At 41.7% G+C, this 24,139-nt stretch overlaps 1 long non-coding RNA gene across 7 annotated transcripts in view; it reads left to right on the top strand.

Moving 5' to 3' along the window:
• The window catches only part of LOC110555970 (uncharacterized), a 53,928-nt gene that overhangs the window by 272 nt on the left and 29,517 nt on the right, over positions 1–24,139 (top strand). For 2 of the 7 annotated variants that reach the window (XR_002476855.2, XR_009587298.1), the window contains exon 2: positions 2,614–2,655. The exons of 1 other annotated variant lie outside the window; for it this stretch is intronic. This is a non-coding gene — a long non-coding RNA (uncharacterized LOC110555970). Of the gene's footprint in view, positions 1–1,121; positions 1,142–2,613; positions 2,656–5,869; positions 5,897–24,139 lie in introns of those variants that run through there. 4 more of the 7 variants (XR_009587300.1, XR_009587297.1, XR_009587299.1 and 1 more) reach the window with 4 other exon arrangements.

The following is a 24,139-nucleotide window of genomic DNA, read 5'->3' as shown; positions in this document are numbered from 1 at the left end:
TAGCCCTTACCGGGAGAGGACGGCCGCTGGCGCTGGCGGGAGGGCTGCAGAGGGTCCGGACTTCGACTTCGGTGGGTGGATCGCGTGCTGGGGTGAGGAAGGGAGACCTGATGAGGCTCCCTGCTGGGTGACGCTTAGAGGCAGGTGTGAAGGTGTTCTGATCATGACGGTCTGGGTACAAGGTATTTACCAACCAAACAGGTGCCTAGCAGCGAGCCAGGGAGCTGGCCTTGATGAGTTCTCATTTCTCCCAGCGCAGGTTAGGAGGCCGTGTGTTTCATTTGCCCGTGACTGATGGGAGTAAAGGGGGTGCTCTTCAGGTCGGCACAGTCCAGCCTGAATTTTAAAGAGACTCAGTGTTCATCTAGCAGAAACAGCAGTTCACAATCTCACCCCACCCCCACTCTCCCTGTTCAGCCCTTGCTTTCCTCCCTCCCTCAAGGAGCGGATTCTAGAATCAGTCTTTAAATTTACATTCTGTTGTCAGTTCCATCCACAGCATCTACTTAATTGGTCCCAAGGAAATTGAAACAACCGCACCAGGCTGCTAATTAGCTTAGGGTCAGTTTTAGGAGACACCAAAGTTGGGAATGTTTCACATAAATGTACCAAAAGCACAATGAGTAAGGAGTCGTCATCCTTTCAAAAAATAAAACTGTGTTGTAGCTGGTCTTAAGAATATAAATGCAGCCTTAATTACCCATAGGGAACATTCACTTACGTGTATTACATAACCTACACCAGAACGTGCTTTCTATTCAAGGCCAATTAAGTCACTTGGGTACCTGGTGGCCCTGAGGAAGGGCCGGGAGGAAGGGCACAGAGTAGGGTCCTTGTGCACTCATAATGCTTGCAGGCAGCACACAAGCTTGAGCCCCTGAGGGCTGACTGCAGCAAGGCTGTCTCTTGGGCTTGATGCTTCTAGCCCAAGGAAGCAGCTCTTCGCTGAAGATAACAAGGGGGTCCACTAAAAATGGAGACATGTGTAGGATATGAAGGGGGTGTTACGGTTAAGGTGGGGGTGGCTTCACTCTCTTGGCAGAAATAAAGTGTACAAGAATGGAGGCAGAAAGAAGTCTTTCCAGTCGGCTAACAGATGGCATGGTGTTTCCCGCATCTCAGATGTGATGCACGTTCCCAGGTTTCCTCTTCATTCTCTTTGGTTCATCTATGGCAGACATTTTTTTTTTGGGGGGGGAGTTAACAAAATAATAGATAAAGAATGGGAAAGTACCATCTTTATCTAATAAGTACCAACTTATTAGGGGACATACCTTTAAAGGTCCCCTAATAAGTTGCACAATTCAAAATCGCCTTCTGTGCTTGCACATTTCAATCACTAGGCTATGGCTGAATTGTTAATTATAGGTTTATTATTTTAATGATATGCTTTAGTACGACACACGGAAGACACACCAGTATCACTGGTGTATAAACACTCAACACTTTTAGAGAGAACATATAATGTAGGACATCTATAGACTAAGTGGCTTAGTCTGTAGACCATAGGCTTGTGTTTAAGGCCACAAAAACTTATTACTATCATCATTTAAAAAAAAACTACAGTTTTTACCTTATTTATTAAAAATGTAATTGTCGGTTGCACTGCAGGAAACGGAAAAGGCACAAACCTTCATTTCTGTGTTAAACTGTATGAAAATTCATTTAGGATACTAAAATTTTGGGCTTTAACAAGCTTCCATGGGACAAAAAATAACCTTAAAATATTCATCAATTTAAATGTCGTAACCTTAAATTTCAAACTTTTGTGTTTTCAAAGGCCAAAAGCCTTTCAAGAGAATTGTAAGAAGAATAAAAATGATATCTTGGAAGAAAATGCAAATGCTGTTCCAAAAATTGGGACTACAAAGTTGAGAAAAGATCCAACTTTTCACTCTTCTTATTTTCAGAAATCATTCATAAATTGTTTAACACATCTATGTTTCACTTTCTCTTTTGAGCCTAATCTACTTCACTTTCAGTGAATAATTTGCCTTGATTGCTCTGCATTAAATATAAAGGGGTTCTGTGTACAGCTGGACCTCTCTGAGCTTCCTCGGGCCATTATTTCATTTGCCTAGATTCTGACCATCTCAATTCCCCTCTGATTGAAGATACTTATTTAAGTCAACAGCAAAGTTCTTCCCATTAATTCTAATTTAAGTCTCATTCTGCAGTACTAAATAAATGGCATCGGGTGAAAATCAAATATAGACCTGATAGAATTAACCTTAGCGTCAGTAGGACACTTGGGTAGGTTAACAATACAGACATGTTTCCATATCAGATTGAAAGTCTGGGGAAGCAAGGCTCAAGTTTTTGAGTTTCTAACAAGCTCTAGGTACCTGTGACATAGGCATCTGTGAGTATCTAAATCACAATGATTTCTGGGTTTGTAAATCTTTGTCTTAGCATATAGCTGTGCCCATCCATTCACCAAGTATGGAAAGCTTTATCTCATCTAGAAGGAAAAGCTGCAAAGACTAGCAGAGAGTGTGGATTGAATATTCTAACTCAAGAATGGAATGCAGAATTTCTAACAATGATATAAGTTACTATCTGGGTTGTCCGGATGTACTCTTATGCTTAAAACTTTATTTTCTTCAACCACAGGTTCCCCAGTGAACCTGTTAACAACTCAACTTCAAGTATTCGGTAAGTGAAAGCTCACTGGACCGCCATACTTGTTGTAAGACTTTAGGTTGATCTATTGACCTCTGCTTTACTGGGGCATATGTTACTGGAAACAAAGAAAAAACATGGTGCTTTCCCCAGTGTCTTCAGCACTGTGGAAATCAAGCATTGTTTGGAGGAGTATGGTGAAGACACTCAGAAATCTAGTTCTTGTGACCTCGGAGAGCTGCACATTCCTTGATTGGAGTTGGTCTCAGTTTTCCTTTATGATATAATTGTATTGAAGGCAGAGAGGAAAGGGGGGTCCACTTGCCATGTCGGGGGTCTTTACACATTAAGGGTGGTCTGGACAACCCAGGGGAGTGCCTTCTTGCTGACTGTTGGTCCCTGCTGCTCTCCTCTCTATTGTTTTCCTCCTCACCGTGGTCCTGACACGTGCTAAACTATGCCAGGGAGTGCTGCAGCAGCAAAGTTGAGGCTGCAGCATCAGCATCAGCAAGGTGGCCTTGGAAAGATGATCAGAGCCCTGGACATATGTCTCCTGAGAAGCAGCAACATCTGCAGTCTCCCAGGATTTGCATGATTGGGAGCGACTCCATTCTTCTTGGGATTGGTCTCCACATTAAAGTCGTTCACATTTCATTCACAGTTAGAATTAACTCAGCTCCACTTCTCCCAGTGGCCTACATGCATCTGTTTCCCAGTGAAAACATCAAATTGTCTTCCAAAGAGGCAAAACTTAATGTGTCTTAGGAGACTTAAAGGAACATAAATGGCAAATGAAACCTACTCTTTGGTGCAATGATGTCTCCCTTTTTATCTTTTGTGTTCTTTCCATTTGTTTAAATCTCAGCTTGGATTTTTTAGAGAAACACTTGCCTTGAAGGATACACAAAATTTACTGTCTCAAAGGGGAATAAAGCTGTCCAACCTACCCATCATAAATAGTCCTAAATATGGCCAGAATCTGTTTCCATCTCATGAGCCCAAATTTTAACCTGTGACGTAGCCTCAAGAAAACATGTTTCTAACTGACAGTCAAATCTACTGTCTTCCTCCTGCTAGTCCTTTGAATAAAAGCTTATATACCACCTTTTAAAAAAAAAATCACAGGTACAAATTCCCCATTCATCACTCACCTTGTATATAGAAAATATACCTTATGCAGTTCTATCTTAGGGATTAACGTAATATGGCATTGTGGCCAAAGCAGATGTGTGAAATCACAGCAAATAAATTAACACTCCATTAAGAATCAAATCAGCCCTGCTGACACATAATCTTTCCCGTTTATGTCAAGTCGTGATTCCCATTCACATCGGGAGCTTCCCAGGGAGGCTCATTAGACCTGCAGGAAAGAGATTTCTTTTAAGTCAAAGCTATTCAGAAGTTATTCAGCTACAGTGCAAAAGAGCCTTCCTGGCGTCTGGGCAGCCTCCTCTCCACGATCTCTTTGTCACTGTCCACCCCGAGCCCCAGCCACGCAAGCTATAGCTAGGCTTCCTGCTGAGTTTCCAGTCTGTATAAAAGAGATGAGGAAATTATAGAGAACATGTGTGTGGGTAGGGCGTGCCCTTGAGAAATTGTCAAACTGGGAGAGTATCTTTTGGTTGTCATCTGCACCTTGCCTCTGCTTCTTTTACACCTGCGTGCAGTGCCAAAAGGCAGATCTCAGCATTGAGTTCTTCCTGCTGCCTTAGATAAACTTCCAGTTTTAATAGGTGCTGTTGGAGTGACTCCACAGAGAAAACATCTCTAAGAGTTGGGGCTTATGCTCAAGCCCCAAGTGGACTCTACAGTGACTTCCTGAAGTTCAGCCAGTGTCTCTTTTGTCAGGATTCCAAGGACTCAGGACTCAGGCATCTTCTTGTTCATTGGTTGTCACCCAGTCTGGCTTCTGCTTTCTCTTAGGCACCCACAGCAAAGGCTTCTATGGAGAGCCTCTTGTTTCTGCAGCTGAGTGAGACTAGAGAGGGACCACCCTTACTTGTCACTCACTCCCTGGCCAGTTTAATTTAGCGGTTCTCAACCTGTAGGTCATGGCCCCTCCCAGGGGTCATGTATCAGATATCCTGCATTTCATATATTTACAGTACAATTGTAACAATAGCAAAAGTACAGTTATGAAGTAGCAATGAAATAATTTTAATGGGAGGGTGTCACCACAACACTAGGAACTGTATTAAAGGGTCACAGCATTTAGGATGGTGGAGACCTTTTGTATATACTCATATTTCTACCCTGATCATAGACTGGACTAATACCCCATACCTAGGACCTACTTTGAATCTGTATCCTGTTGATCACTGAGTCCTCCATCACTGTGCTTCACCCATTCCTACCCCTTACTCCACCACCACAAAGGAAAGTAATCCGATAAGGGAACACACACAGGGTGTTAATAACTGATAACCACTTAATGTATTATCCGTCTCAGAGGAATTATCCTTATTTAAGTTGCAAAGCCTTCATCCAAAGAAATGAACATTTTGGGGTAGTTTTTCTAATGCTTTGCCTTAAGAAGGGAGCAAAGGATATCTAAACCTTTCCAAATGATATTTCACACACACACACACACACACACACACACACACAACACTTGCTTCACTTATTGATCTATAAAGGGTCTAACTTGTGGAAATACGGGAATCACACAAATGTGATGATTCTTATATTTACTGCATCTTAAAATCACTGGGGAGCTTTGAAAACTCGCAATGCCTAAGCTCCGCTCAGACCAATAAAAATCAGTGTTCCTGGAAGTGAAATCTATGCACTTATGTTTTCAAAAGAAAAAAATATTTAGCTTATTCTGGCTCCAGTATGCAGTCAAATTTGAGCCCCACTGCAATAATGTACACTATTAACTGCAGAGCAGCGGCTCTCTTAATAAGCGCAGTGAGGCAAGCTTTCTCTTCACGATGGGAATGGCTGCTGCTGGACACAAAGCCAGAATTTCATTCTGAAAATGTGTTCATGTGGTCCTGTAAGTACTTAATATAATCCACACAGGCTAAGTAGTTAGTTGCCAAACTGAAAACACCCATCTCATTTCATCTCAGTCCACTCCTGGCCATCTGGTCCTCTGCATTTCCATTACAGGGCCATGTGTGTATTAATGAAATGATTGCATCCGATTACGTCTTTTATTCAGAGCACAAGAACGGTCCATGAATTCTGTCCTCCAGCAGTACTGTTTTTGTCATGAAGTCACTAATTAAGTTACTCATTTCAGGCAGAGGTGAGACTGCTGCTCATTAAGGTAAGAAAATAAATATGTTACTGCTGAAAATAAAATCATAATTTTGCTCCCTAGCAACCATAGGACAGAAACATCAATCAAAAGTGCAACTCCATTTTTTTTGTTTGTTTTGTATTAAGACAAGGTTTCTCTGTGCAGCCCTGCCTGTCCTGGAACTCTTCTCTGTGGGCCAAGCTGGCCTCAGAGATCTGCCTGCCTTTCCCTCCCGTGTGCGTCACCATCACCTGGTGTATATCCATTTAAAAATGTCCAAAATATAGCTTATACTGCCGACCAATCTGTTACAAGTGGTGCAAAAGAGGGAGCACAAAGCTAGTCACTTTATTCTCTAATTTCTTTCGCATCTCTGGAACAGGGTGGATCATCAGAGAGCCACATGCCTTAGTTATACTACAATGTAATTGTTTGGCTGAGTAGGTACCAGAATGAACAAGAATGAGTGGATGGTGACTGAATGGATAAATAGCATGGAATTCAGTCTATTAACTATGACCTTTCCTACACCCCCATCTTTCAACAGCGTATTTTATTTATTTTTATTTTTATATTTGTATTGAGTTTCACAACATGGATGTCTCTCCCTCCCCTTGTAACTACTCTCTGCCCTTGCAACTTAACCAACCCCCCAAAATTAAAAATTAAAAAACAAATAAACAGAAACAGAGCAAAGCATAGAAAACATCTCATCGTGGAAGCTGTAGTACCTCAACAGAATACCCCTTTGTCTGCTCAACTTTACTTGCAAATGTTCATTGCAATGAGTCATTGGTCTGGTTTGAGGCGTACTTTTTAAAAAAATCAATAGATGTTCACAAATATGTGAACATATTATGTGTCTGTAATTACTGAGCCAACCATATTCTTCTAAATCACTAATCTCTGCAGTACAGATTTCTGACCTTCTCATTCATTCATTTATTCAATGAGACTTAATTCATTGCTGCCTGTGTGCCAGGAGGAGGTAAAGTGAGCAGAGCAACATGGTCTCCGACCTCATCAAATTTAAAATCTAGTCAGAGAGATATCTTCATTTTAGCCAAAGAATAATGAATCAAATCATTTCAGACGCCAAAGTTTAAGTTTAAGACTGTGGTTTAAAAAAGGCTATTGATAGCTCTAAGATATACAGCCTGTGATGTGTAATGGAGCTGGGAAAGGCTGACCCACTCCGTGGGAAGGCTTGGGTGATGAAAGATGTGCTATAGCTGAGTTCTAGAGGAGCCGTAGGTGAAACGCAAATGAAAGGCTGGGAGTGCAGCATTCTGAGCTGGAGAGACAGTTCAAAACAGACCTTAAGTAAGATAGAGCAGCATGTCCAAAGGACTGAGTGGTCTCCATGGCTCGGCAAAGCAGGGAGAGGCTTGAGACAAGGCTGGGGAAGCAGGTAGGCATTAATTCAAGTAGAATTTAATACGTTAGGTTAAAGACGCTTAAGTAGCTTCCTAACAGTCATGTGTACCATTTGAAGGCATGCAAGAAAGGAGTAATATGAGTGAGCTTATTTTCTAAGGTTAAAAATAATTATGTGTATATGTATGTTTCCATGTGGAGATGTTCATGTGAGCGTACCACCCTCAGAGGCCAGAAGAGGGCGTCAGGTGCCTTGGAGCTGAAGTCTTGGGTGATTGTGAGGTATCCCAAATGGGTTGCTGGAAATTACTTGGCTCTTCTGTAAGAGTGAGCAGGTGCTTCTAACCCCTGAGCCTATTTGGCTTGTCTGCTAAAATCCAAGAGGGTGCTCTATTTGCATTGCAGTAAGATTCGAATAGAGAGGCATATTTCATTTCTAGTTTCTCTGATCAAGTAGCCGACAAGAAGCAAGTTCAGGAGGGCATCTTTATTTCTGCCTACAGTCTGAGGCAATACACTCTATCACCCCGAGAAAGAAAGGTATAATGGCGGGAGTCTTAGGCTGCGTGGTCACTTTGCATCCACAGTCAGGAATTAGTGGAGAGTGATTACTTATCTATAAAACACCACCTCACCCCAAAACAGTTGCCACAGCTGACACAAAGGTTCCACAGCTTTCCCAAAGAGTGGTCAAATCTTCAGACGTCTAAGTGTATATGGGGCATTTCACATTCTGACCACAACAGCAAGAACAGCACCAAGGAAAGAATGGGATACTGCTCCTGCAGATCCCAGCTGCCTAGACTTCAGTGAATACCCTCATGCATATACCTGCCTTCCTTCAAAGATTTGTTACACTGAAGAAACAAATCTCTAGGTTTAACAGATGCTTATATCCACCAACAGGTAAATGAGTCAGATGACATCTCAGCAAACATCCCATATTTGTAATGCAATTTATTTATGAAGAAAACAATAGGCCCTCATTATAATGGCCAACAGAAACCACAAGTGGATAAATCTTGGCAGCAAATTACCTACTGTGATGCCTCATCCACTAATTTTAAATTTGTTCATCTTTAGTCATAGTAAACAAATTGTGCAAGACTGCTCTCTGGCATCTATAAATTCGGAGATATGGTAAGAATGGTTATCCAAATTAAGTCCAGGTTTCTGTGTTCTTTCTCTCCTTCTACCCCTCAAAAAGCCCAACTTTGCCTCCATTCTGTAGTTCAGCAAAGTCTAGAGTGAAATCTAGGTGGGGTGTGTGTGCGGGGGGGTCTTCACAGAAAGAAATTTGCCAAGACATTAATATTTGGCAATGTCTTGAAACTTACTTAAAAGTGGAACAACTGTCAAAGATAACTGAAGAGTTCAACTACCAAGTAGGACCAACATTGTTACTGACAGGCAATTCTAAAGAGACTAAAAGTCGTGTCTTTAAAAAAACTACACAGATAGCCTGGAGAGATGGCTCAGCAGTTAAGAGCACTGGCTGTTCTTCCAAAGGTCCTGAGTTCAATTCCCAGCAATTACACTATGGTTCACGACCATATGTAATGGAATCTGAGATGCCCTCTTCTGTCATGCATGCATACATGCAAATAAAGAGCTCATATAAACAAACAAACATTCTTGTTCCAAGCATGGTGTCATAACTCAAGAATGTTTGTTTATAAGCTCCTATCTGGGGAGTGTCTTCAGAGCCCCTTGTTAGTAGTGAAGAAAACTTTCATTATTTAAAATATCCACCTTGTTTTTTTTTTTTCTTTCGTTGTTGTTGTTTGTTTTATTGTTTGTTTTGGGTTTTTTTTTTTTTACCACAGTTTATGAGCCAACCAAAATAACTTGGTTACCCAAATGTATTTTCATTAGTAGAACTGAAAATGCATGTCTTAATAAGTCTAAAGTTAAGAAAAGATTTTGAAACATGTCTGGCAGCTGCATTGCATAGCAGGCAGCTGTGAGGTCAGGTCCAACTTCCCTCTACTATGAGTTACAAGTTGGGAAAGTTTTTCATGTTGGCCATTGGTACCCAGTGACTTGTAGCTGTTTGCAAAATCAACCTTCCCTTCAGAGGACGAGTTTGCCATTACTGAGGACACTTATAAATACTTTCTGTAGCTCCAGAGAAAAATCACAATCATGAGTCAGCAAGTGCCTATACAGCTCGATAACAGTAGCAGCAGGCAGTGCAGTCATGTGACCTCCCAGGTGCAGGAAGAGCCACAGTGTCGGTCTGTGCACTCCGACTGTCAGGAGCACAGTTGCCAATGCACTAGAACATTGAAGGTTCTCTGGTGAATAAGTTAGGCTGAATAGGTTTCAGTTTCATTCAAAGTACCTATTTTCTGGGTTAGAAAGGGCTCAGCAGTAGAGAGCACAGGCCCTTAATTCCCATCTTTAACACTGCACATGTCTGTATGAGCACACACACAGAGAGACATAAACAGTGTTTCTAGGCAAGTGTTGGGCCATTACACTACACTTCTTTCCCAGAACTATATTCGAAGTGACAGCATATATATTTACGGATGTCATTAGGTAATGTTTTTAAAACTTAAAAAAAAATGGGAAAATAGATTACTCCCAAACAGAAGTTTGTATATGTCTGTGGAAAGTGTGTGTTGGCTATCACAAAGATTTGGAGAGTTTAGTCTGTGGTAAGATGGGGTTGGATATGCCTGTCATCTAAGTATTCAGGAGAATTTAGCTTTAAGGCTAGCCTGGGCTATAGAGCAAGACTCCCATCACAGAGATGGCCTGCTGCTCTGTTCCCTCTTTCATAGAACTTTATACATCTTGCCAACTATTGATGAAACATGTGAGTTCCCATACTCCTACTGAATTGTATACACTACAGGATTGTTGTGACTTCTTGGTGGAATACAAGATGCATACTTAATCTCCAAGCACCTTTTAACGGATCAATATTATATCTAATTCTCCTAAGAGTCCTTGAGAAGGAAGGATCACTAAACTTGGCAGTGGTGTCCAAAGATTCATCTACAACTTAGAACACTGCTGTGCCTAATAGAGCTGCCCCACAGACATCTAGATGCCAAACTATTGACAAGATTAATTACCTCCTCTTAAAGTCCTTTCCTAGTTGCTTGGTCTCCTTGCTCTCCAGATCCTCTCTTGGCCATTAAGTGTTCAGCTCTTCCCTGGGAGGCTTATTCTTTACTGATGACTTCTTTGAGACGTGCATTCAGGTTTGAGCAGTATGGTGTCCTAGCAAAAGCTGGAGAATTGGAATGAGCATGAGGCCAGGCGGTGGCCAGCTTTGGTTGTTTCCAGTGAATCTCTGTGGGTACAGTTTCTGCGATGCCCTTCAACCCTCACAACATTCTGGTAATTCTATTTTGCTCCCTACACCTTCAAACCTCCAGGTAGCGACATCTCCCTACTGCTGTTAGACCTCGGGTGCTTGAGTCTCTATCTCTTGTTGAGTTCTATACTTCATTCCTTCATGAAAACAATCTTCAGAAATCACAACTGAGTCATCCAGTTCCCGTGGGGCCCTGACTGATCCACTACCGTCCTTCTTTAGTTTATTTTTATGAAACATTGACTTAAAAATATGACCACGCTCTTCAAACCAAAAGCCTAGATGTCTGTTCCTGTCTTTTCACCCATTCATCAAGCCATGATGACCCATTTATTCCCTAAGTATCTCTAAATGCACCTCTTCTCCATTTCCTTTCTTTCCTCACAGCTGATTTGACCCAGGTCCTCCGAAAGTGCCTGTTTGTCTCCTAAACTCTCTTTTATGCTCCCAGTGAAATGGCATTTGTATAACTAGCTCTGGTCAACCTGTCGTTCTCCAGTAGTCCTTGCAGTCCTGTGAGTAGGTTGGACCATATACAGGAAGTTCTTTTGAACTTGGCCTCTTCCCACCTCTCTTACCTACTCACCTGTCCAGTTTCCATACTGCCTTCATTCTTACTATACAGAGCTTCATATAACTTCAAAACCTGATGGACTGTTCCTTCCCACATTCCCATGTGCCACCTCTGCCAAGAATGTCCACTTCTAATCCTTTCCCCTGGCAGTCTCTGGCTCGTTGTCCCTAAATCTCTTTCTATTCCATAATGTTAATGGGGGTGTGTGGAATTAATGTGGGTGGGCACACAATGAACAAACTGATTCTCCGCGTGGGTCTGCTCTGTTCTTTCAAGTTCCAGAGCAGGTCCTGTGACGAAGATCTTGGCAGAAGATGGAGTAGGCATGGTTGGGAACTAAGTGCTTCCGGATTTCCTTAAATCCATTTGACTCTCTTCATCTCTACCACTACGTGGTTCAGATCACTTATAGCTTTCCATGGATAATTGAGCAGCCTCCTTGCTGACTTCCCTGCTTCCCTCCTTCCTCCTCCCAGTGCGCCCTTCATACTGCAATGAGCACGCACTTGCAAGCCCCTATCTTCCTTCCCACGTTAATATATTAAAACCCAACAATCCAGACTTTCTAGGATGTGGATTCTTATATCAACTGACCATTGTAGATCTTTTCAGTCCCGTCTCTTACAGAACCTCCTCTATACTCTGGCTGGACTGAGATAGCCGCTGTCCCCCTAATTCACCGTGGTGCTCTCACCGCCTGGGAACTCTCTTACAGCTGTCTCCTCACCCTGCCTGCTCCTCTAGGGTCAGTCCTGAGTAGACTGCCCTGCTCCCATCTTTCTCCACCCGCTGTTGGGTGCTCCCCTAGCATGTCAGCACTCATGCGCTATAGCAGCACTTCTCATTACTACACTGCAAATTTCTCTGATGCAGGGGATTATTTTATCTCTCCTGTTCTACTTTGGGTTTACTTTCATATACTTAAGCGCCTAGAACAATCCCTGACATGGAATAGACGCTCAAATATTTGCTGAGTGAAGCTTCATGCATAGGGCAGTGCTAAGACACTGGTGGGAGAGAGATTGTGTGACCAGATTTCTCCACAGCCAGTAAATCCACACACCAACACTCCTCTCTGCCATTGCCTTTTCCCAGAATTCTTGCAGACCTTATCCTTTTCCTTATGTAGGTCTATTACTCTTTCTAATACTGTTTTTGAAGAAAGAATAACATATAAACATGATAGATTGAGCCTAAATCTTGCTATGCAGTTATTTCCGGAGCCAAATTACTTTGGATTTTTTGAGCACTAATATTTCTCCACCGTTAGAAGGCCGACAATATAACTGGGCTGAGAACGTGACATGTTACCCGCTACATAGGAAGTGATCCATAAATGCATGACTGTAGTACTTTTTCTTTTTTGCCCCTTGTCAGCTTGTTGGTATTTAGAATCACCATGAACGCATATGTGAGGACTTTTATAGATTAGTTTACTGAGGTGGCAAGACCCATCCTTAATGTGGACAATGCCATTCCATGGGCTGGAGTCTCAAAGTGCCCTAAAGGGAGATTGCTGTCTGGGCACCAGCCATCATTAATTACCCTATGACTGAAGACCAGCCCACTCCTGCCTCCATGACTTCCCTGAAATATACCAGATAACTGTGACCCAAATAAACTCTCCCTTAAGTCATGTTTGTCCAGCATTTTGTCTCAGCAATGCAGACAGTAAGCAAATACCCCTCTCCCACACTCTATGCACATCCCAGACTGCCAGTCCCTTCTGTTCTTGGACTTGAAGTGAAGAATTGCACTGCTACAATTCACCAGGGCAGAGAGGCATTCTCGTGTTAGTTTACTGAATAAAATTCTTGATTTTTCTGATTATCAACCTGGGATTTAGAGAGATTAAGTGACCTGCTTAAGTCTTACAGCTGGGAAATGGCTAAGCCCAAAACCATATCCCCAAACTAATGCTTAAAGCAGTGTTTATTTTGCTCAGTTGCATGAAGCCAAGGGTAAATATATACATATCTAAGAGCAAGGTCCTTGGGTATATTAGACAAGCACTCTGCCTAATGGCTACATCCTCTACCCTCTTTTTACTTTTTATTTTGAGACAGAATCTCACAGAAATTGCTTAGGCTGGGCTTGAAGACTTGGAGCTTGCTGTCCTACCAGTTCAGCTTCCTGGGAGCCAGGTGTGTAGAACTTGTGCTCCAGCCCAGCTGCAAATTTTTCCTCAAATGCTTTTTTAATCTCCTCTTTGTCTCTTCTGTTCTAAAATTTCACAATGACATGCTTTAGTGTGGATCATCAATGGAGCTAGAAACTCAGAGGGCCATCTCGATTAAAAGAAAATCTTGCATACTTCCATTCTGGGACAGGGCCTGCGGCTTATTTTTTTGGTGGTTCCTTTCTCATCTTCACTTTGACTTGTTCTGTTGTTTCCTCCAAGGATTTGTCAAATAGATTCTGACTGATCTGACCTGCTGATTTTTGTGTTTTTTTTAATTATCTATTTCTTTACTGTACTTTCTTGGATATTTTTTTCATTTTTTTCTCCTATTTTTGTTGCACTTTTTTTCTGTAATCATAATGTCGATTGCTAAGAATTCATTTGAACTGAATTTTTCCCTGTGTATGGAGAGTTTTTCCTCTTTTTTAATGCACGTATGTGGTGGATTTTCATGTGTGTTCATGTGTGTTCCTGTGTTTGTGTGTGCATGCATATAAAAGAAAGCCAGAGGTCACATAGGCATCTTCATCCAACAACATAGATCTTTGTTTTAAGACGGGGTCTCTTACAGAGCCTGGAGCTCACTGATTTAGCTGCACTAATCAGATAGTAAGCCTTACTGATCCTACTGTCTCACCACCAGAACTGAGTTATAGGTACATGCTACCATATCGGATTTTTTACATAGGAGTTCTGGATTTGAACTCAGGTCCTCGTGCTTGTAGAGCAAGCACTCTACCAAATGAGCTATATTGCCAGTCATGAGAATGATAATTTTTCAAGTTTGCTTATCTTCTGATGCAGACTTTTCTGCCTCTAAAACTTTTTGTTTTGGGGGGGGGTTGTTTTTGTTTTTGTTTTTGTTTGGGGGGGACAGGGTTTCTCTGTGTAACCTTGGCTGTCCTAGACTCCATTTGTAGACCAGGCTGTCTCGAACACCCAGAGATACACCTGCCGCTGCCTGCCAGAGTGCTGGGATCACAGGCATGCGCCTCCGCAGCCAGCTTCTAAAACCATTTTAAGTTTACTTCCAACTCCACCTTTTGCATTAATGACTTTACTTCTCAGATATCTGCTTGTCAACTCACGTCTAATGTGAATAAAGCACTAAGAAACTGGCTGGAGACTCTGTATGCATGAATGGAACTTGATGGCTTTAAGCTTCAGTATAAAGCTGTGGTTCTTGGTCAGAGGAAAGGCCCTGACACCGGGAGATGCTAGTGCTTTCTAGAGAGTAGAGACCAGACATGGTCCCTATTTACCAACAATGCACGCTGTAGCTCCTCATAGCAGCAGCAATCTTGCTTACCTCATTGGACCGCTGAATTAGGGACCCTCAAGACAGTAGTCTTTATCTTTCCTTGACATGATTTGATTCTCCAGATAGGAGCCACCAGTCTCCTGCTTGGACAGTGTACCCCGCAGCTCTCAACATTCTGTAAGCTAAGGGGTAGGGAGTGATTTCAATCCTGCTCCTAGCTACGTTTTTATTTTTGTTCATCCTTAGTTCCTGCAAGCTATTTCTACAGTTAACTGTCAGTCACAATCAGCTCTGTCTACTTTTCAGCTTCCTTTTTCTCTTTGATCTTAAGAATGTATGCCTTCTTAAAATTGCTTTGCTGTTGGAATGGTTGATATTTCTGAAGGGGATGGGAGTAAATACATGTGTTATCTCCCCTATTAATTGGAGCCTCAGAATTGTACTCTTCCCATTGATGCATTCACTGGAATTCTCTAGTAAGGAAATCCTAAACATAATGAATCATGAAAACAATATACTTGTACATAAATGCCTGCTACACATAAGGAATAGTGTCTGTGCTGTGATGAATTTCTCCTGGCCAGTTTGGAGGCACATGTTACTGAGCGGGTTCTGATGTCAGTGGTGATTTGATACCTTTTCTTCTCTTAAGGAAATCTATTGACTACAATTACTGGGAAAAACTAATTTGGACTGCATACAATCTGTAGGTTTGGGTGTAATAGGAGCAGAAAACAATTTAAAGCTAAGCCCAGAAGAAAACAGGAATCCAAACACAGTGTGCTAGAAATAAAAGTACAGCCTGGATTAATTGACTTGCTGGAGTTCTGTGTAAATAGAAACCAGATTTCTTCTGTTGACCAATTACCAGAGCCTCTGAGACAGTGCTACCAACTGCAGTTTCCTTAGAAATACGATTTTCTCTGTGGTCTTGAGAGCTGGTGGCTCTAGACTGCATGTGCTTTGAACTTCCATGCACGCACCAATGCTTGCAGTGTTGCTGCAGCCATGTATGTGACTGTTATGAAATCAAGAAGAGAACAAAGCCATCCCTCTGTCCAGTGAATGCTGCCTGTGACTTCTTCCTACTTTCACTTAAGTCTTAAATGAAGGTAGACCACACATTCCATCATGGGAAGGAGAATTTCTAATGTCAAGATAAAATGCATCATTTAAAGCACATTTGCATGAAAGTTGTGCTATTAAATGCAGCCCAGAACAGCTAAAACTTGAACCCAGAATAGTAGGACTCCTCTATTTTGACAGCTAAAGAAAGGGACTACTTATATGGTGTCATGGCAACAGCATCATGTCCAATGGTTCTTGGAGAAAACCTTGCAGAAATATGATCAGAACACACAAAGATTTTGGTATTGATTTGATAAACCAATGGTCAAAGTATTTCAGTTTCTATCATATTTTACTGTTTTCAATTTTTTTAAATATACAAATAATACTCAGCATGAAAGAACTGGGCTATGAAATTGCAAAAAGAAAAATATCATCAGTGTCCTCCTACAGATATAAGCTCTGTCTTGCAGTTTTCTGTGCCTCTACAGGCCCCCAAATTCATGACAAAAGGCAAAAGCACAGGGTTGTTTGTGTTTTACAAATAACAGAAAGATTTACTATCAGAGATGTTTCACTGAAAAGGCTGCACAGAGATACAAAGAAAGGAAGTAAACCCTGAGCAGAATATGAGGGGAAAAAATGTATCCCTGATTTTCAAAATCATCTCCTGTCCATGTTAACGTGGGTAAAATGGTGATGAAAGAAAAATAGAGCAAAATGGCCAGAGATGCATAGATTGCTGGCAGATATACATTATATGCTTAAAGAAAAGCACCAGAAGAATAGAAATACAGTGCAAACCTTCTAGACTGTACAGAAAACAGAGAAAAAAAAGAGAACATTGGCTTGGTTAGAGTCGGCTTCATCATCTGCTGCGGTAGCAGGTGTCCTGGGTATACAGCACGGCTTCAAGAAAAGATACTCATTTCCCACAGTACCTCAGGCTGCCAGAAAACACTCTTTCCTTAGCTTAGTTATCTTTCTTCTTGCTGAGTCCTCTTAAGGTGGAAAGCATGGGGAAAAGGCGGAGTGTGAAAAGGTGAGGTGAAAAGGAAAGGTTGAAGTGTGAGGAGACAACACGAATCCCATAATGATGACCCACTTTCATGACGTTATGGAATTACAAATGCACCACAAAGGTCCGAGCTCCAAATTCCACCATGCAGGGAGTTAGGATTTGGCATCTGTGCTTCTTAAGGTTTTTTTTTTGCTTGCTTGTTTCTTTGCTGTGAGAAAGCGCTTGAAATAAACAACTTAAGGAAAGGTTTGTTTTGGCTCATAAATTCAGTGATTTCAGTCGAAGTCTGCTGCCCTCATTGCTTCTCCACCTGTGGCAAGGCAAAAAAAACATCAGGCAAGAAGGACCTGACTGATAAAAGTTGTTCACATCTCAGCAGACAAGAAACAGAGATGAAGAGAAGGACAGGACAAGGGATAAGAGACAACCTTCTAAAAAAAAAAAAAAAAAAAACCCACAACCTTCCAGGACACATTGCTAGTGACTTTCTTCCCATCTTTTGGTTTCCACCAATTCACAAAAATGCCATCAATTATGAACTCATTAACATATCAATCCACTGATTAGGTCAAAGGTGTCATGATCCAATCACTTCTCTACATCCTCACCTCTTAACATTGCACTGAGGACCAAGACTTCAGCACATGAGTTTTGAGGCAAATAAGTCATATCTAATCCAACAAGAATGTAAATATAGATGGCTGAAAATGACAAGCATATTATGTCCATAAAATTCAGCAAATGGGGAAAAGTAAACAGTATACTAAAACTAAGTATTCTGGAATGAACATGTACTCCTCCTATCAGTTTAGAGACTGAAACAAGAAGATCTCTAGTCCAAGGCCAGCCTGGGCTATGTAATGAGTTTAATGACACCAGTGGTTACATAGTCAGATCATGTCAACTAACAAACAAATGAAGTAATCCAAAAGTTCAGTAACAATAAGCTGGGAGTGGAGGTTAGGGAGACAGAACTGAGTTTCTTCTTCAGCATTACAAAAAGCTTACTAAATAAAAGATTTTTAAAAAATGACTATGGGAGTATCAAGATATTGTGACTTATTCATGATTTCATATGGTTTACACAACTGATTTTAGTATGACATGCAATTTAGTATTCAAAATGGATGAAAATGATATATATGAATTAATAAAAACAGATCCCAGCACTCGGGGAGGCAGAGGCAGGCAGATCTCTGTGAATTTGAGGCCAGCCTGGTCTACAGAGTGACAGGACAGACAAAGTTAAATGGAGAAACCCCTTCTTGAAAAAAGCAAAACAAAAAAAACAGGAACAAAAAAAACCCCTCAGCTTTATACTTGAATAGTTAGTATTAGTATGAGACCTATGGATATTCAAAAAAATGAGTGGAAACTGCCGATGAGCATATTTGAAGGCCAGCCTCCAATTATACTATAGTGCAATGAAGAAGAGGGGTGAAGAAGAGCGAGAAACAACTCCTGTTGTATTGTTTTTCTGAAGCATCTGTTGTTTGGCAGATGCTCTTAAATCTTGAAGATAACACAATAAAGACAACGTTACTGCCCCTGTGGAAGCAGTATGAAGAGAAGTCAGATGTTAATCAGTCATTCACAAGATGTAAACTATTGTCATCCTTGTCCAGGTGGAGGGCAGGTTGGAGAGGAGCTTTCTCGATGCACAGAGCAGCAGAAGCAACAGTCTGGCAGTGGGAACAGAGGGCAGAGGAGGACAGGGAGAGCCAGGACTGGGGCTGGGGAAAAGGGTGAGAGATGAGGCTAGAAGGGAAGACAAGGTTTTGTGGAGCACAGGAGCAGAAAGTCACCAAGGAGGATGTGTAGTCGAGGGAGATTAAACAGAGCTTTGGTTTCAGATCACTCCTTATAAAAGATGTCGAGCTGGCAGGAGGAGTTGCAGGGAGAAGAGAAAATGTCACCAGTGATCAGGATGGAGACAACGCTCCACTCCATCCTCCACAGTGTCCTAAAGTGTCTCCTTTCCCTTAGACACCTGCATTCAGACATAACCAGGACTCCTGCTTCACCACAGGAAAGATTTCTAAGATGAGCCTGTATGAAACAGACCTGGAGAGTCATTAAAAGACATTTAATCTTCTTTTGTAAACAAAGCCATAGGTGTACTTATTGTGGAGAAGTTTAGGGATGACAAGAAAGCGCCTGAAACCCACCCACTTGGGCCCTAAGTAAGCACAGCTTATTTCCTGTCTTTTAGAAACACAGATTGTCTTCATGGGCAACTGAAGAATTTTGAGTCCATCTTCTGACAAGCATGCAGACCATTCTCATGCTTGCCTCTCAGGTCTCCATCTTTCTTTTCTGCCTCAGAACATATGGGAATTATTGTAGCTTTCTACATCAGTCTAGGCCTGGGGAGTTTGAGGAAGAGAACGAAAAGGAGGAGATAAAATTCATTGACAGAATTAAAGAGATATCTAGAAGGACTATCAAAATGACATATGGCTCTCTGTGAGAAAAAGACAGTGGGGATGAGTCCCAAGCTCAGTAGAATGGACAATTAACATTTAGAGAGGTGTGGAGGCATGGAGTGTGACCAAGTTTGTGGAGAAGATTATAAACTTGGTTTTGGACAATTTAAAATTAAGTGCCCTTGAGATATTTAAGAGAGATCCAAGAAGCCAAATGAATAGGAAAGTTTGAAACAGGTGGGAATTAAAAACAGGGAAGTTGTTCTATGAATTCAGGGAGGAAATACAGCATGGTACATTCTTGGTGCTGAGAAATTCCCTCATAGGGATAGGCAAGTGCTGATCCTGCAAAGGACACAGAACAGCTGAAGTTTCGAAGAAAAAAAAGTGAATTCAGTAAAGAGAGTGTTTCTACAGCAGGAAATAGTAAGCTGTGATGAATGAAAAAAGCTGAGTCCCATGAGCCCCACCTATGCAGCACTCACTACCCATTCCCTCCATCACCTCAGCCCTGTTGCCTAAGGGTCAAGCTGAACCCTATGCCCTCACTCCCCAAGTAGCAACATCCCCACAAGAGTCTATCCCTGACCACAACCACCAGAGGAACACTTGAACCTTCCACAGCCTTCGGAGGGTTTGCAGCTGGCTCTGTGGAAAGTTTGTACCTGTGCCCGGAGGCTTTGTCTACCACTAGCTAAGCCGGGACCCCTTCGGTTACTCCATTCACACACCAACACAGAGTGACCCTATGGCTGACCTCCAAACATTCAGCTGGCCTAAAGCCTGACAAACTGTGGTAAGAGCAAACAGATACCCAAATGTGTACTCAACAAAGGTAGAGTAAACATCCATAGAGAAACTACCAGCCACCTAACTCCAGATGTCTAGGTCCACGGCAAAACACAAACATCACTGACAACCAAGACAATATGTCTCCTCTGGGATTCAGCATTCTCACAGCAATGATTCCTGAGAAAAACCCTTGGATGACACATGAGACAGTTATTGCAAGATAGCAATTATAAATATACATGAGGTGCCCAGAAAGAATATGAATAAATGCTGGAACAAAGACCATGAAATCACAAACAGCTGAAAGAAATTAAACAATTCAAGATATAAAGAGAGAATTTCTGAAGAAAACCTAAACTGAAATAAAACTTGAAATGAAAAAAATTCAGTAAGTAAAATAAAAAGTCCAAAACAAGGTCTCCTCAAATGGATCAAGCAGGAGAGAACTTCGAGGCTGAAACACGAAGCAGAGGAATTGGATCACTCAAAGAAAATGATAAATGCAAGGAAAATCCTCTAGGGATCAGCAAGATGGATGTCAGCAGAGACCTTCTCTTACAAAACAGTGTTAGCAGAATCAAGAGAAGACTGGACTGAACTGAAAGGTGTGGGATGTAGAGGAATAGGGAACCACAACTTGGAGAATTCTGTCTATGAAAAGGAGAGAGAAGCCAGAAGCTAAAATAGAATGTCAGTTTTAGGCAGAGTGCTTTCTGAAGGGAAGATGAACATGCAGATTGGTGTGAGACTCCAGCTTTCCCACTTTGCTTTGTTGGGACAAAACATGGACCAGGTTACTTACCAGGTAACTCAAAGGTTACAGTTCTTCATTGAGAAAACAAAAACAAAAACAAAAACAAAAAAACAAGAGCTCAGTGCAGGAGCTTGAAACAATAAAGGTAGATGAGTGCTGCTCACTGGCCTGTACCCCAGACCTAGTTGCCTAGAGATGCTACCCACCACAGTGGGCTAGGTCATTCTGCATCAATGAGTTATCTAGAAAACAACCCACAGACACAGTCATTGATCAACCCAAAGGAGGAAATTCCTCAATTTCTCTTCCCAGGTGTGGCAAGTTGACAACCGACAGTAACTATGAACACGGACAAAGTTTCTTTTTACGGCTTCTGATTTCTTTTTGAAGTTGGAAGAGGGAAGTGTTAAAGAGCAAGGAAGAGGAAGGGGGAACAGTGAAAGTAATTGTTCCAAAGGTTAGAGAGTTCTGAAACAGCACCAGTTTTTGCTTAGTTACCTGGTTTGGGCATGACACTCATCTCTAGTTACACGTGTTTGAGCCTCTTATACAAGCACTAGTGATTCTTCGGTGTTGTGAAGTCTGCGTTTAGTTCTCTTTGGTTTTTATTCTGTAGGTCTCCACTCCCTAGTGGAGTTTAAATTTTCCATGCCATGCATGTAACAAGACCTTCGTGAAACGAGGACCAAGTTTCTGTATGTGACTTCTGAGACCACCTGGAGTCATTCTTCAAATATGCCGAGCAGTGTTTTCTAGAGCAGAGCGTGAAGTCATGGAAGGGACAATGCTGGTAAAGCAGTGAGGTCATGCTGGCTGAAGCAGTTCTGGGGAAATAGGATGGCAGGGACACTGGTGACTCCTCTGCTGCTTGCCCATCCAGTTCTCTAAGAAGTGCTGAGCGGAAAGAATAAGTGATTCTCGAATGAGATTGTCAGGGGCTCTGAGTGAGATGCTGGTCTTTCTTGTACATTATAGCTGTAAAAGGAAGTTTCAGTTCCCACCTTACCAGCACCAGCAGAAGACGTCTGGCCTTCATCAACGGAAGGCTTTCTTGGTTAACTCAGTGCCGAGCCTGAGAGATCAGTTTCTTCATTATCAAAACTTAGTCTGGCTTCTCTCAGGTAGCATACACTCCAATGTTTGCTGTTCTTTGAGTCCATTATTTACGAACAGGATGAGATGTAAATGTCCTGGATATGGCAACTTTCAAACTATACTAGATGCTGTGTCTCTTTCATAAAAAATAGAGAGCTGGGTTGAGCCGTCCACAGTGTCCGTGAGGTTTGCCTCAACTCTCCTTCTCGCCTTTCTTTCCCCAGTGGCTTTCCAAGACCTTTCAGGAAAGACTCCCACCTGACCTTAAAGACCCCCAGGAAGGATTTCTTCCAGTACGATAGAAATCTGATCTGCCTTTGGTAGAATGGAACAGAGAATTCATTCATTATAAACTAATGGAAGAGATGAACAATATTATCATTTGGAAACTGAAGATACAAGCAGAGTTTGTTTTGCAACTATTGCTGCTTTATTATGTCTAAGTTTTTGGATAAATTTGTTTTAAGGAAGAACTTAAAATGTATTACTATATACCAAACTATTTACCAAAAAGGCAATTTATGTTGTACTTTATACATATGGATTGTCCTAAAGCAGAGCTTTATAAAGCATTTACCTTCACTGTACACTTTCCTATTCTCTGCCATTTTTGGTTAATATTTAATATGGTGTTGGAATCTATGTGACAGATTCCAAGATATGTCCATTGATTATTTCCCACAGTTTGAAGAATATAGATCAAAATCATTAGGCAAATCATTCAGTTTTCATTTGTCTGTTGGCCTGTGTCAAGAGAAAAGTGACTTTCAGGAAAAGGATAGAGGAAAAAGAGCACTCTAAAAGTTTTGCCTCTCTTTTTGGGAAAGTCAAGCCCTCATCTTGGGTGCAGGTGTCAACAGGGGTTGGTTAAAAGTGAGTGCGTCATGGGTGCCAGGTCTGTGAATGAGGAGCCACTGCCTGCATTTCCATCCATTTGTTCCTAGAAAGCACTCATCTTCTAAACCACCGCCCCGGTCTCTGGGCCTCACGGCTTTGCTATCGTGGATCTCATCTCCCATCTGTGCGCATTTCTCCAACTCGCCCAGGTTGTGAATTTATATCCTGCTCTCTCTTCTTCATTCCCCTCATGATGTTACCTCCACTAACCCGTGTCACCGACAAAACTTACATTCACCAAAGGGAAGGGACAAAGCATGAGATTCCCTCAGCACTTAAATTCCATTGTAGCAAAGGTCTGATGAAGCAAGCAGAGTGCAAAGTCTGATGTCTAGAAGAAAGCTCTGAATAAACTCACCTTTGGTATTTTAAGAATGAAATATCTAGTCTTCCATTCTTCAGCAAATGGCAATTAGCTTCCTGTTGTGGAAAAAGGTGAGAATTTGAAGACCTCAAGGATTCAGTGGGCATCAAGGAAATGCAGAATAGCACCTTGATATACCACATAAGAAGCTTCAAGTTTTAAAATACTGTATGAAGAGGCCCTCAAATCCAGAGACATAGAATATATGTTACATACTTTACATATTATAAGCGTGTGTGGAATTTTCAGTAGCAGACACACACCGGGTAAACTACTCCCTGAAAAAGCTCGTCTTCCACTCACGAAACACTTCTGTTTGGCTGAGGAGAACATTGCCATTCCTCCAACTGCAGAAGCTGTACTTCCTTCAATATTAAGGTTAATGAGGGCTGGGGCCCTGTAATCTACATGAGTACGTTAATTCTCATGTGCCCTAGATAGTTGAGAGAGAGATTTGGAACTTCAGCTGAGGGGAGAGGCTCACACTGCCAAACTGGAAACACAAGCATACATTGCACGCAGTGAGAGAAGCTGTGGGCAACGCGTCTCCAGGCCTGGCTTCCCTTTCAGCAGAGCCCAGATGCTGAGCAAGGCCGGCCCTTCCCTGCACACGAAGGAGAAGAGCCAGTTCAGTTCCAAAGCTTTAAACGATACTGGAGAAAAGCTGTCTGGTGATTCAAACCCTGGCGATATTATAGTTGGAGAGTGGTTTATTAATAATTAACCGAACGGTGAGAACATTGCCGACAGGACATTCACGTGTCAAGTGTGTTTTAGAAGTGAGGATATGGCATAAATTGATCTCTGGCCTGTATCAAGGATATGGATATGCAAGATGCTACTGAAAATGTCTTCATGGGCAAAGCTGAAAGTTCAAAGTTTCAAGACTTCACAATTAGATGAGACTATTCCTATTTGTTTACTTAAAATATGTTTTTCCCAAAGGCAAAGGAAGATAAACTTTCTTACAACTATCTTCCTCATTCTCCTTTCATATTGCTAATGGAAAAGATAGATGAATGCTAGAAAAGCAAAGAAAATGAGACAAGAGACTCCTATGGTTACCTGTCATGGTAAAGTCATTATCATTGCCTGCAAATGTTTAGATGCCTCCAGTTTTTAACTAAA

The sequence above is a fragment of the Meriones unguiculatus genome, chromosome 18 (assembly GCF_030254825.1).
Source record: "Meriones unguiculatus strain TT.TT164.6M chromosome 18, Bangor_MerUng_6.1, whole genome shotgun sequence".
Classification (NCBI taxonomy): Eukaryota; Metazoa; Chordata; class Mammalia; order Rodentia; family Muridae; genus Meriones; species Meriones unguiculatus.
The sequence above is the reverse complement of the archived record's forward strand: the minus strand, read 5'-3'. Positions and strand labels throughout refer to the sequence as shown.